Raw genomic sequence first — 14512 nt, forward strand, 5'->3', positions numbered from 1 at the left:
CCCCCCCCACCACCACCACCACCACCCTTTCTCCATTTCCCACTGTATCACTCCATATATTCATGAATTTCCTGTTTATCATGAAAACTTATGCATGAAAATAGAGGGTGGGAAGGGGGTAAAAACAACAAAAACAACAAAAAACAGGGAAAAAACAAACAGGGAGGATGTTGATGGGGGGGGGTTTGTCTCGTCTGGGTGCAGCGCTGCACAGGCAGCCCGGTCCTCAGGGGACGTATGCAAGAAGACCCCGATTCCATCTCCCTTCTTTCCTTTTCATTTGCTTTCTTTTCTCTCTTACCTTCTATCCACCCTACCGCCTTCCTTCTTTCCTTCCTAACATTCGTCCCCCACCCCCCTGCTTTAGCCTCCCCCCACCACCACCTACCCGCTGCCTTTCTCTTCTCGTCTCTCCTTCACACTGTCAAAGCCAGTTACAGGCAGAGGAGCTCTCCTTCTTAAATAATTCACAAGTTGATTAATAGACTCACAAGGGTATAATTAGGCAGGGGAGAGACAGTGGCTAGTGTAACCAGTACAGTGCTTAGGGGAATTAGAGAGCAGGGTTATTGAGGAAATGGAGAGTACCAGTAAAGAAATAAAATAAAGATGCGTGGCTGCTGCAGTGGTGAACTCGTGGAGAGGATGAAGAGGCAGGGGGAGGATGTGGAGAAAGGGAGGGGGGTGGGGGGGGAGGAGGGGGGCACCTTTTTCTGAGGCTATGTGTTAGATATGAGGCAGCCTCTCCAGGAGCATGGAGCCCGGGGTTTGTTTGATGTGGAAATTGGACAGTTTGAATCCGTCTCCTTTAATTTTTCACAACTTACAGGGCCCCACTGGGTGCCTCACGTTTCTCTTATAGGATATAAATTAGTTTTTTTCTTTTTCTCCTCACTCCTTCAGTTCTTAAACCCCTTTCTTTCCACCTCTTTTTCTTATACACATTACCCAGGTACCGCCCGTTATTTATTTTTTAACGCCTTCTTCCTCTCCCTCACTGAACGGAGTTGCAGTTTCACCCCCGATGTTTGTCAAACAGTCAGTCATCAGCATAAGACATCACTTATGTTGCCTCTAAGGCATCTTTTGTATTCTGAAAGGGATGTGCTTTCTGCCAGCAGACTGGTCTTCAAAACAAACAAACAGAACAATGGAACAACAGATCTCTCTCCTAGGTTCAGACATCACATTTCTATTGCGGTGATCTCTGTCTGCCTCACTTTTGCTGTTAAAATAAAATGAAAAGAACCAACGGAAATGCACCCAGACAGGTACAACACTATGCCTCTCCAGCTCATGTCTCTGTGTGTGTTTTTTTCTTCTTCTTTTTCTCTCTTCTCCTTCCCGGGAAGTTCTCAGTGAGTAAAGGCAGTCATATTGGTTACACACTGCCGTTTCTTTGGTTTGTTCCCCTGTATTTATTTCATTGTCGATATCTCAGATTGCTTCCCGCGTTCCCACTCAGATGTGATTTCTCTTCTTTTTTCCACGCTCAGGATTTGCTGATATCCAAACACACTGATGTGTCCATCCCGGCGCGCGGGGCTGGCTCTGATGTGCGCCGTGTGTGCCTACATGTACGACGTGTCAACTCTAATTCAAACTCCTCTGTTCTCCTCTCATCTGTCTGCTCCAGATGTTGCACTGGGTGTCAAAATGGATCTCTGAGAAGAAGAAAAAAAGGGTGGAAAGCAACACATTTCTCTGTTTGTTGAAACTGATAGATACACTTTGAAACTCAATTCAGGAATGCAGGAGGAGATGAGTCCAATTCAGCATGTGTAAGCCTTGATGCCACTGCAGATTTCATTTCTTGCTTGTTATCTGCGCCGATTCATCTCACGCCACCGCAGAGAGGGGAGAAATAAATCGCACTGCTTATTGGTTAATTTTCTTCTTTGCTGGTCTCTATTTGACAATCGTGAATTAATGATCCTTTCTGCTCGGTGTAATTGGCCCTCCTCTGTTGTCCCTAGCAGACGGCTAATGGCTTCTTGATATTGGTCTTGGCTGTGAAGATACCCGGCCACCAGGAGGCGCTGAGAAGAGCGGGACCCCTGTGTGTTGATTTATTTATCTGAGTCTGGATTAAAGCCTGTATACCTGATAAAGGGGATGTCAGAGGAGCTTTGACAGCCACAGAGGCGGCAGAGTGTGCGATTTGGTCGCTGCTCTGGCAGAAACAAGGAGTGTCGATGGCATCTTTGAAGTCTTGACAGACGAGAGCCTCTGAGCATCCCCTTAATCTTGCCTTCCCCTCAGAAAGGCGTGCGAGCAGGCAGGTTCTGAGCGCGCTCTGCTCCCTGTTTGCCTTATTCTCTTAATGACACAAACCATTCAGCGACCACGCATGATAGCATTTCATCTGGCATAATGTGTGGTGGCTGCTCACTTCAAAGCCTCGCCGCGTTCAGCCGGCTGGAGACGGCAAGAGCCGGGACATGAACACACAAGGCTCTTCCCATTGGCTTGATGGGATGCCTGTGTGTAGTGCAACGCTGTTTGATTGCGCTGATTGTTTTCGTGAGCCCACCTAAAGCAAATACAAAGAATCTGCCGTGTATGATTGTCTGGAAATCAGATCAGTGGAGAGAGATATGTTTCACACCTGAACGCTCCGTCTGCCTCGAGTGATTCGTGGAGCTTACAATGACCCTTGAACTGTTCCCATTACTGTTTCTTCACACAGCACATACAACATTGCTTCCTCACATAAAGACAAGTCACTACAAAGACAGGGAGTACAGCGATAGGCTGCGAACGGCTGTATCGCATCACTCTGCACTCCATCTCGGGCTTATTGCCCATCAGCTCTGATTTTGACGTCTTTCCATCAATTCTCGTCTTCCTCCATATCACATCCAGGACCATGACAGCAGCAGTGGAGGAGCAGTGGAATATAGGGGGCGTTCGTTGTGGAGGACCGGAGCTGCTGGGCAAAAGAGGGCGCTGGGGTTAATTACTCCATTACTGGGTGGCTCAGCCAGGAGCTGTTTAAACAGGCCCCAGTCAGCAGGGGATTAGGCCTCATTACTCCAGCTAAAGTTACGCCCACGACCCTTCCACACCACCTCTTACTGCGGGTTTGTTAGGCATTCTGGGGAATATTCATATTGAGGGAGGAGGGGAGGATATAGGAAGAAAAAAGGAGATTAAGACCAAGGACAGGTGCGGGAAAAAAGAGCAAACTGCCGAGAACGACTGGGCTTAACTCCAGCAGATCGCCTGCATCATCACCTGAGCTCAGTCAAGGCTACAATTATCCCCCAAAATGCCGAGCGTAGCAAGATTAGCATCTGAGACTCCGGTTACCCTCCCTCCCTCCCTCCCCACCGAACCGAACCGAACCGAACCCCCGGCCAGCGCCTCTCCATCGTCCTCCTCCTGCAGGTGTCTGATGGCACCCGGTGATAATGACGGTGCTCTCGTTTGCAGGAAGGGCCGTCTGAAATTAGGTCGCTGTTTGTGCTCCATGAGTGGGGCACGATGGGTCAGTTTACCAGGTTTATAGGGCATGAAATACTTAAAGTGACAGTCATATCACGATGATTAAAGATGTCTTTGTGAAAATGGACAAAGTGCTGTATCACTTTATCTAAAGTCTGTTCACTGCAAAACAATATATATATATATATATATATATATATATATATATATATATATATATATATATATACTTTTACATTTAAATGTGTTGTTGTTTTACTTGCATAGCAAGACTCTGGTACATAATGAGAAGCTCATTTATTTTTACCCATTTTTCTCTTCACTTTATATTATTTGCAGTTTTTCTGAGCTTTGCTTATCACAAGCAGACCTTATCTGAAAATTACAGGACTTTCTGCAGTCTTTTAAAACCTCATCAAAACCTCATCAAGAGGCTACAGCCACACTAGGGCTCTATGAGGCAGTACTTAGGGACTTTGGGGCCCTAACTACTGAACACATTATGCACCTGAGGCATGATGATGGTGCTCGATGGAAAGTCAGACGACCATCTTAATGACTACAGTTCATCCTGAGAGGAACATTAATGTGCTTTTAACATTTCACGGAAATCCATCCAGTGGTTGCTGAGATATTCCACTGAAAGCTGAAAGTGTCAAACTGCTGGTGGCGCTCGAGGAAGAGTCAGAGGACAGAGGATCTTCATCTGGGGATCATGAATGTCTGTACAATATTTCATGGGCCAACATCGTAGACCACCAACAAATGAATGTGACGTAATGAAACAGAATGTTGACAGGGTTTAGTTACAAGATGGATTTACGTCAAATCCTTCACAAATTATTGGATTGTTAAAAGTAGACAATGCGATACGGAGCCTCAATGTTACAAAACAAGCGTAAAGTCAACGTTTACTTTTGGTTTCACACGGGACAACGTCTCCTGGGTGAAAAGTCCTGTGTTTGTTTAACCCATTTATCACATCTCACTTTGTCACTTGTTATACTTTGGCCATACCACGTAACTTTGCCACGTAACTTTTATGCCACGTAACTTTGCCACCTAACTTTCATACCACGTAACTTTCAAGCTACCTGACCTGTAAATCCACAACAGTTTTTGTTTAATTAAACAAATACATTTTAATTAGTGAGCCCTAGAGGTGTAAGAGTTTGTATCACTTGACAGAGCCAGACTAGCTGTTTCATTCTCAGCCTAGTCTCTGTGCTAAAGCTTAGGCTAAGCATCCCCTGGCTCCAGCATACAGACATGGCATCAATCCTACAATCTAACTCTCTGCAAGGAAACAATAGCATGTTCCCTAAAATGAGTTGGGCTATTGTTAATTGTTTTAAAAAAAAGATATAACATTCCTCTGATTTTATCATTGAAGAGACGCCAGATCACTCGGAGACCGGACTGAACTTTTAGTGGCCGTTAGGTTAAGCTCAATATTATTGTGTTCTGTTGTGTTATAACTTAAAGGGACTTCACCTGCATGTTCCTATCATACTGATTTGCCCGGGAGGATAAAGACTGTCGAAATATATTTTCACAAAGTTGCCAATGGATCAAATGGCAAAATATATAAAAGTATGTGTCTTCCAATTAGAAGGGTCAACTGTGTACTGGGAGAACTAATCCAAGGGGCTTTTCAAGACAGATTTGTGAGAGCTTGAGTTGTAGCTTGCTGAACTGTGTACGCCAAAGTTTTGTGTCAGTGCCTCTTTGTCTTTAGTTCAATCACCTGGAACACAAGAAGAAGACAAAAAAGAAGAAACCTACAGACACTTTCACATCGCACATTCACACAGTAGTCACGCAAATCTCTCCAGAGGGGCTGCAAAATACAGTCGATAAAAATCCTATTTCATATGAGTCAAAAATGCTTTCTTGATTTATGGGACATGCTCGCTCGCCAAACGATGTGATTTAAGTTCAAATTCAGAACAGAGCTTCTATTATATAATTGAAGACAAAGAAATCAATAGAAGCAGCTGCATGTGGCCGCAGCAGGCACGGCTCGCATCCATATTGAGAGTGAACCCTCTTCGATCTGTGTCTGGGCCGGGCTCAGCTTCACTAGCCTAATCACACACGGAGCAGGTCGATTGGAGGACTTAGCCGGTGGCGCTCTCCAATGGCATATGTTAACATGATTCTCCCTCTTGCTCGCTGTTTAAAAAAAAAATCTGCACCTGAGATCCTAAGCCATTCAGAGCTACAAAAAAAACACAAAATACAGGGATTGTTTTAGCCTGAGGTGAGAGTGAGATTCTTCGCTTTGGTAACCTGAGTGAGCTGGAGGTGGGCGGCTGAGGACAAGATGGGCAAACAGGATATTTATCCTATTGATTTTCTAAAGTTGAAACAAGAAGATTTAGGGGGCTTGACTCTTAAAAATCCCAAGGAGCCAGCTCACTTCTCAGCCGTATGGCCGTGAACATGCACGCACTGCACGCACGCACGCACGCACAGCACGCACGCACGCACGCACGCACGCCGCACGCACAGGAAAAGCATCTTGCTAGTGAGAAGTGTGAGTGAGGTTTAGGGGCCTTGAGCTGCAAAGCTGTGCTGTGCTGTGGAATGATGTGCCCCAATGTGTGTCAGAGGAATCATTATAGCTGGTGGCTAGTGCTGAAGCCCGCCTATGGTGTGTGTGTGTGTGTGTATGTGTGGTGTGTGTGTGTGTGTGTAGGTAGGTGTCTGAGTGTGTGAGTCATGTAGCAAAGTGGAGGTGTGAGCAGGCAACAGATGGGAAGGGCCTCAGTATTGCAGAGGATGCGGCCTTTGTCTCTCCAGCTGAAAGGAGAAGAAACCTGCAAATCAACAACAAACGCACAGTGAAGTGTGGGAATGTGACTTAAGCACACAGAAAGTCTCCTAGAAATGTACCAATTCTGATGGCAGGTTAACAGTGCTCTCGGACTGTGAAGCTTTAGCCCGGTGCTACTGTATATTTAGAATGATACATTTAGTCACAAATAGTACTTTTGTAACGATCTCATAAGAAAGACAGTTCTCCTCATTTTCAGTGCAGGAACCTGTTCCAAGGGTCTTAAAAAGGAAGAGTTTTTTCCTGGAGGGAGTGATTTGGGGCATTCAGGGTTCAAGAGGTAAATCTCCAGTTCAGTTGAGTCACTGACAGTGACTGACCTTGGGTGGACATGAAACTGAATCATTAGGAACTAGAAAGGTGCACTGAGGACAGTGCCGATCCCTGCCTGGTATGTCTGCAACCACCACTGCTGTATTGTGTGATTGAATAAATAGAACCAACCGTTGTATCACACTCTATCTGGACACCAAGGCATGGTAAAGCACATCTAATTTAAATTCAAAAGCAAGCGCTGATGTATGCAGGCAATCGATTCATCGTCCAACACTAACAGTAAGCATACTGTTCCCGCCCACTGTGTTATCACTGTATTATTCTTACCCATTTAAAAACTGCACGTTGGTTTTCAATCTTTTATGTGAGAAATGTGGCCATTATTAACCCAGTTACATGATGACATGAAGTCACTGTGCTCCAAATTCCCAAACCTCAGTGTCCTCATTTACCTTGTTAACAGTTAGTTTTCTACAACTGTATTGTACAGTTCCCCTCTTAAATGTATTTGGAAACTTGATTTTGTCAGTTTTTAAGAGGCAGAAGATGCTCATGATACCAGAGACCCCGATCTTAAAAAAAGATTTGCTGGCTCCTGCAGCACATTCACTTCAAACCTCTCCTCAACACATTACAAACCTCTCTTCAACCGGCCCCCCTCCCTAGCTCACTGACCTTCACTACGGCCACTCTGCCAACATCAACCTCCAGGACCACTGCCACCCCCTCCTCACCTTGTTAAAAAAACTTTCAAATATTTAACTGATTTTTTTTATATCCAGCTCTTCAGCCTGTTCCAGAAAGCGTGGGGATTTTCATGTAAAAAAAACCAACAACAACCATATGTCAAGGTTATAGATATGGTAAGTTGGTAAGTTAACTATGTTTGAATGGAAGTAGAGGAGGGGAGGGGGGGGGGGGAGTGTTTGTGTTTTAAAGTCCACCTTGTTCACTGGCTAGATAGACAGTCCGAAACTGACCAAAAAAACAGATGTACTGGGCTGTTATAATTTTAATTTAGTCAATAATATAAAGATCATTTTCCAAACAGAAATTTCACTTGGTGATAATTACAGTCCACCGGTCAGGTCACAGGCTCTGCAGCTGCTCCCGTTGGACGTCTCCGGGTCAATCTGCAGCCACGACTCGTCGCCCCGGCGGTCACGACTCGCGACTCCTCAGTCATGCTCGCAGATGATCGCTGATCTCAGGTGGGAGGGAGGTGCCCTGGTAATTGTTCTTTGGAGTGCCCCAGTTATGCCAATAAACGGCCCCTCAGTGATGGGGCTAATGGCGAGAGACCTCGTTTGCATAGCATTATCTTAATTGAGCCCGAGGCCTGGCACGGAAACAAGCCGGAGATTATGTTACTGACGGATGGTGGCGATGGTCCGGCGGCAACCATTTACCCGACAGCTATATTAATTAACAGCTATCCAGTTACATGGGCTTTAACAGGGATGAATAAGTTAACATGGGGACTGTGACGGTGGTGGTGACAGGGCTCCTGTGCTTATGTGTGGGCTTCTAATGGAGGAGACACACTAATATGGGATGTGTGTGTGCGTGTGTTTGTGTCTGTGGATGCTAAAGAATGCCTGGCATCGGCTCTTATTACCCATTTCCTAAAGGAGGAAACAGAGCCAGCGTTGGTACCAACCTTTAAATAAATCACCACACAAAGCCTGCACTAATACTTTTAATCGTGAATTAATTACACGCTCGTCGCAGAGCGAAAAGCCATAAATGTTCCAATATGCTCGGGCCGGACATTTTTGTTTATTTCGGGGAAGCTACAACCCCAGAATGCGTCGCCGTAGGCGATGTGAAGCAGGGACTCGTCGTGGATCACCCTTTAGACCAGAACCCCGGACTCACACAGAGTGTCCCTGGATCAGGATGTTTTTTTAAGATGGAGCATGCCGGCCAGGTAGCTCTTTTGTTATGTAAAGATCTGCCATGTGATCCGGCAGGATAAAAGAGGAGAGAAAAAGAAACCGTTCAGATAAGCTTCCCCTCATCAGATAATTAAGGATGCCTTTGCTCCAGTTTCCCCTTCTTAGCATAAGTGTCTGATCAACTTTCAAAAGGCTCATCAGCCAGAGTTGCTCCTCGGAGCTCCACTCCGGGGGCTTCAGCGGGTTCCGAGTCCAGCTCTTGGCGCGGCTTGCCCCGCAGGACCCAAATAAATGAGCTGAAAATCAATGATTCCAATAGATACGGCCAACAGCAAACAGACCGGATCAATAATAGGTATTGTTTTGTTACACATTTAAGGGCTTGAGTGTATTTCATGAGTAACTTTTGCAGGGTTGCAACTAATGAATATTCACATCTTTAATTCATTGATTTGTTTATGATGAATCATGTCATCTATGACCTGTCAGAAAATACTGACAAATGGCCGTCACACGGTGACATCTTCAGATCAACCAAAGGAATTCCAGTTACATCAAGGCTAGAATTAACGATCATGTCGATTATTTGCTTGATTTCAGAAAAGCCTTCAGATTGCTTTATTCAGACCAATATTCCAAAACTCAAAGATATTCAATTCACAATGATGTAAAAGTGAATTTTTTTTCATTTGAGAACCTGAAACCAGCGCTTTTAAAAAGAAAACGCTTAAATTGGGGAGTTAAATCATTTTTACTGGATCAAAGCATAAATCTTGATTCATTACGAGTCGGCTAATTGATTAACCAACTCATCGCTCGACTCGGCTACCCCATGTGCACATCTGTTTTTAAGCCATGCGGTTCTCCAGCAGCCAGAGAACCCTTCCCGGTGCTTGGCCCGTGTTGTCTCCTCGGTTGTCACTACTTTGCCGCGCCGTTGTGCAAACGAGGCACGCGAACCACAAAACAGGATCCGGGAATCGTTTCCTAACAGCGCGCAGAAGAGGTCAGCTCGTCTGCAGGCTACAATACGTGAAATTAATTACTGTTGTGCTGCAACCTAATTGCAGCCTCTCAATGAACGTTTTTTTTTTCTTTCTCCCCCCCTCCCCGTTACATTTTCCCACCTCGACACCCCTTTGCTCCCTGTCAAAACTCTTCCTCCACCTGTCACGGTGTCTGAGTTGTGTGCACCCAACCTCATCCTACTCCCTTCTTCTTCCTCCTCTCCGTCGCAGACCCCCCCCACCCCCCTTCCCCAACCCAACCCCTCCCTGCCTCCCCTGCTGCCAGTTTTTAACTACACTCCACTCTGGCCTCTGCTCTACTTGTTACAGCCCCAACACGAGTGCAAACAATCAAAGTCTTTGGGAACGCTAAAATATGCATGGCTATCCGTGACAGACAGATAAAGCAGGGCAATTAGCCACGTAATCCTAGAGCATCGTACGGAATAGTCCGCCTCAGCTGTCCCCCCCCCCCCCCCCCACGCAGCCCTCCCCTCCTTCCCTTTACTCTCTTGGTCTCCATTAGTTAAATGTACTCTGTGTGTCGGCTCCCCATCAAATCAAGTAACACTTCCCCTAATTGGCTTATAAATAATACAGCAGGGTCTGCATTATAATTTCATCAGTGGTAAACATTGCGGGGGCAGTTGGTGAAGAACCTATCCCTCATTAATTTCTTAATTTTGGTAGATGGAACGGAGGGGAATGAAAGGTGGAGAGAGAGAGAGAGAGAGAGAGAGATGTGGAGATCGGATGAACGGAGGGACTCGTATCACCTCAGGCAGAGGGAGAGAGAGAAGGAGCGATGGGGAAAATTACAAAACAAACAAGGGCAGGAAGATGCGACTGCTGCTGCTTTTGTTAAGAGATGTCAGATATTCTATCCAGGGGTTTTGTCAGTATGTGCAATAGGTGTGTGTGAGGGCCCCACCGCCCCCAGTTTACACACACAAATACACACAATCTCTCTCCCCAGTCTCATTCCTTGTTCCTTTTTTACATCGACTTAATGAATATTTCATAACGAGCAACATAAATATTCATTCTAATGGTTTTGCACATAGTTATTACCGGTATTTCCTCTTTTTTTTTCAAACAACAAAAATACTCATTATAAACTCTGCATTACCAGGCCCTGAAATAAATTCTCTCACTCTAGCGCAAAGATTATCTAGATCAACTGCTTCCAGTATTTCAACAGGAAGTCAGCAGCAACTATTATAAAAATCCTCCCAAAAAACGTCTGGTGTTTGCCTTCAGGTGTAATAATTTGCACGTGCAAATACATGCGTCTCCACGGGAGAAGCACAAAGTTCATTCTTTCACTTTGCGCATCGGCTGCAATTCGCAAAGACAATTTGGAGGAATTGGGAAAGATTCCCCGTGTGATGAAATCCTTTTTGTAAAAGGCAATAGGTCTGTAATCAGCCTTCCTCCCCTTGGCAGATAAATGTCACCCAAACCTGCTATTATATTGCATAATGCACTTTTAAGGGAATTTTACATGGCCCGTGATTGATGCTATGAAATATGAGGTGTGAGCATATGACACCCTCTGATCTCTGAAAGACAGATATTAAAGCAAACTCTCAAATGAGCCCCCCTCCTCCCGCCCTTCCCTACTCTCTCTCCCTGTGCTGAAATATAAAAGGCACTGAGAGCCCTCCAGCCTTCAAAAGGAAAGTTAAGCGCTCCACATTCTCAGCGAGATTTAGAAAATGGAGCCACCTGAAGGCAATCTGTCTGGGCTGGAACCTCGGCTTGTCACCGGTACAGAGAGCTGTCACTTCCCGGTGCCAGCGCTGATGGAGACAGACATCCGTCAGCCGCCGCGTTCTTATGAACACACGCCGCCCGACGTCTTGCAGGCCTGCAGAACATCATGTTTCACTTAAGATCCGCCCGAACAACACGCTCTCAGGCACAGCCACGAGTGCCTCTTGTTCTCTCATCCTTGTCGCCTTAAAGAAAAAAGGGAAAAAATAGTTCTATAGCGACGAAGAGCTAACTGTCCATCAATCACACTCGGGGCTCATTAAGCGGAATCTTTTACCTGAGAGAGAAAACTAGCTGTAAAATGCATTTAAGTATCAAATGTTCTCATTCCTGTCGCAGCTTTCATCAACGGGCACACGCTTAGTAGCCGACAATGAAAATCCCCCGACGTTGTGGATCCAATCAGGCAGCGACATGTATTCAGTTTGGCCTTTGTGTCCCACATGTGACCCTTCAAACTTTAAGGATCATCTCGGTCACGTTGGGAAGCTCTGCTTTAGTCAAATGGTTGGTGTTAGAGACATAGACATGAGACAGATGTCATTGATAATTGATTGACACATGATGAGCATATATAATGAGCCGTGGGCTCCTTCGGACCCCGTCTCTCTGTGCAATGCGATTGTAGTTATTAATCATGTGTTTGTGGTAACTAGATGAAGCTGATATTTATGAACATCAAGCCCATGCACAAGATTTTATTTACTTTCCCCCCCCCCCATCGGTTTTTAATTGTGCTTTATTAGTGGAAACAGAAAACATGTCAATCTGAAGTATTTTCTCTACACGTTAAATATTCATGAGCCACAGTCAATATCAGAAAAAAGCACATTTCTCTTGTTTTCTCTTCTAAGGACTGTGTGTCCGTGGTCTGAAGTGATTTGATTGACAGTGTCCTGTAAAGAATAAACAAACACACGCAACCACATTGTGATTCAAATGTTGCTCAACTGTGATTGGTGCGAAGAGCACCTGAGCTCAGGAGTTGATTGGGAAAAATGTGTTTTCAGGGCCTTTAACTAACAAATATGCAATGAATCAAATCCCCACGAGCTAATTGCCACGCCGTAAACCTGGAACCTTCGGGCCCCCCGAGGGTCCGGGGGTCCCGGGGCATGTTGCCTGCTTTGCCCGGTTGGTAATCCGGCTCTGCTCGCAATCCATTTTTTGGGAGCATCGATTTACACGCGATTAAACGTCGGGATGTGCGCGCTCGACCTCGTAGCTTTGTTTGTTTGTTTTCTGGAACGTTCACATTTCAGAGACTTCCACATTAATCATTTAAATCCTTTACCAAGCCGAATCACCAAACATCTTCTCCAGTGTTGATTTTTTTTAAAATGTTTTATATCATTGTAAATAGAACGTTTGTGGGGCTTTAGACTGTGAACCCCTCACTTTCGGGTTTGGGAACCATTGTTCACTATTTTTATTCGGTTTACAGGAATAATTGATAAACCATGAAAGTCGTCATTCACTCAAGCCCTCGTAAACAGTACATTTCCTCCTGCAATGTAGTGAGTACAAGTGGAAGCACAACAGTGAGTACTCGCGTCTCAGCGGTGAACAGAGAAGGTGAAAGCCAGAGTCCACGGGACGCGGCCCCTCCACCTAATTGTAGCCGAACAAGAGGAGACGAGGGGAGCATGTTGAGGGCGAGCTTAATTAATGTAGCAGTAAAAAGTGGCCCTCCCTCTCCATGTCCATTCTGCTGTTCCATATTAGTTCCACCTCAGCGCTCTCAAAGCCGGGAACAAATAGTGACTCTAATGATGGACATACAACCCCCCCGCCCCCCCCCACACCCCCCTCTAGCCTCCTCGCACAACCTCTCGGCTGGTCTCGGGTCACCGCCCTCCCTCCCTCCGCTCCCCCGGGGACGGCAGAGCGAGGGAGTCAACCAGTTAGACAAGCATGTTCACCCCGCCGGTTCAGCGAGAGCAGAAGACAAGCTTGCATACTGACTTCATTAGCACTGACAAGTGAGGGGGGGGGGGAGGGGGGGGGGGGGAGGGGGGGGGGGGGGGGGGGGGGGGGTGCGGCTCAGTTTAGAAGACTTTAGAAACAGAAGCCTCGCCGGGAGGTGGAGGGAGTGGAGGGAGGTGGAGGGAGGTGGAGGGAGTCAGCAGCTGCAGCAGTGCAATGATGCAACTCTGGATTGCTGCTGGTGTCTGCTGTGGTGTATTTCTGAGCCCTAACTTTACAGACGGAAAATCACTGGTAAGAAAGGGCAAAGTAGGATTTCTGTAAGGGCTGGCCAATAAAGCACATTCATCGAATTACTAATATGACTAATCCGATATGTTACATATATTACATTTCTATTTATCAAACTAATTGTTACAATTGATCGGGATATAGATTTGCAGTCATGCTGCAAAGCCCTGCACCTCTACTGTTAATTACTGGTACCATAATATAAACATACAAGTTCACTTTTGTTGATTGGTACATATTCCATAATTGTCAATATGAGGCCTTTTCCTAGCACCCTCCAATAGACCTAGTTCAGGAAAAAGATGAGGGTTTCCAGGAAGGAACCTATTCTGTTGTATAGGTCATATATATTCTGTCATATATTTCTTCTAGATAAACCACTTCTTTTAAGAGCTTTATTCTCAATGTGGGGATAAGAATAACATCCTCTAACAATGTGTTTCACGTTATTATGGAATCTGTTTATTTATGTTTTTGTGTCATTTTAATCAAACTGTTTAATAACTAAACAAATGTCTGTCTTTGACTAATCCTGGATATTAAATAACTCACATCTGAGTATGTCCACACAATGATGCAAAAATAATACTAATATTCAGCATTGCCATAAAGCAGCCCTGCGCAGTGATTTACCCACAAAGGCATCGATAGAGCGGCATCGCTGACGTTTGACAAATCCGTATCGTCTCACGGCGTTTATCCCCATAAACTGCTCCCCAAACTTTCCTCAGAGATGTGACAAAACATATAAGGAATCAACAGGGGAGACGCCGCAGGTCTATGAACACGGCGCCGCGATCCCGCCAGGTGATGCCGTCACATGTCAGCGACGTGGGGGAAGCAGCCGCCACGTTGTACACTGCGAACCGACAACCAATTGATAAGCCTTGAGAGAATACCGGGGGACACATGTTCAAAATCAAATCTAAACAAAACAAAAGGAATATCACATAGAAATTAAGGTGTGAAAAGGTGCCGTGAATGTTTCATGCCATCCCGCCACCGACATAAAGGATATAAATATTGTATGCAAAGAGGAAAAATCCCCCGTT

The sequence above is a fragment of the Cyclopterus lumpus genome, chromosome 12, assembly GCF_009769545.1.
Source record: "Cyclopterus lumpus isolate fCycLum1 chromosome 12, fCycLum1.pri, whole genome shotgun sequence".
Lineage (NCBI taxonomy): Eukaryota > Metazoa > Chordata > Actinopteri > Perciformes > Cyclopteridae > Cyclopterus > Cyclopterus lumpus.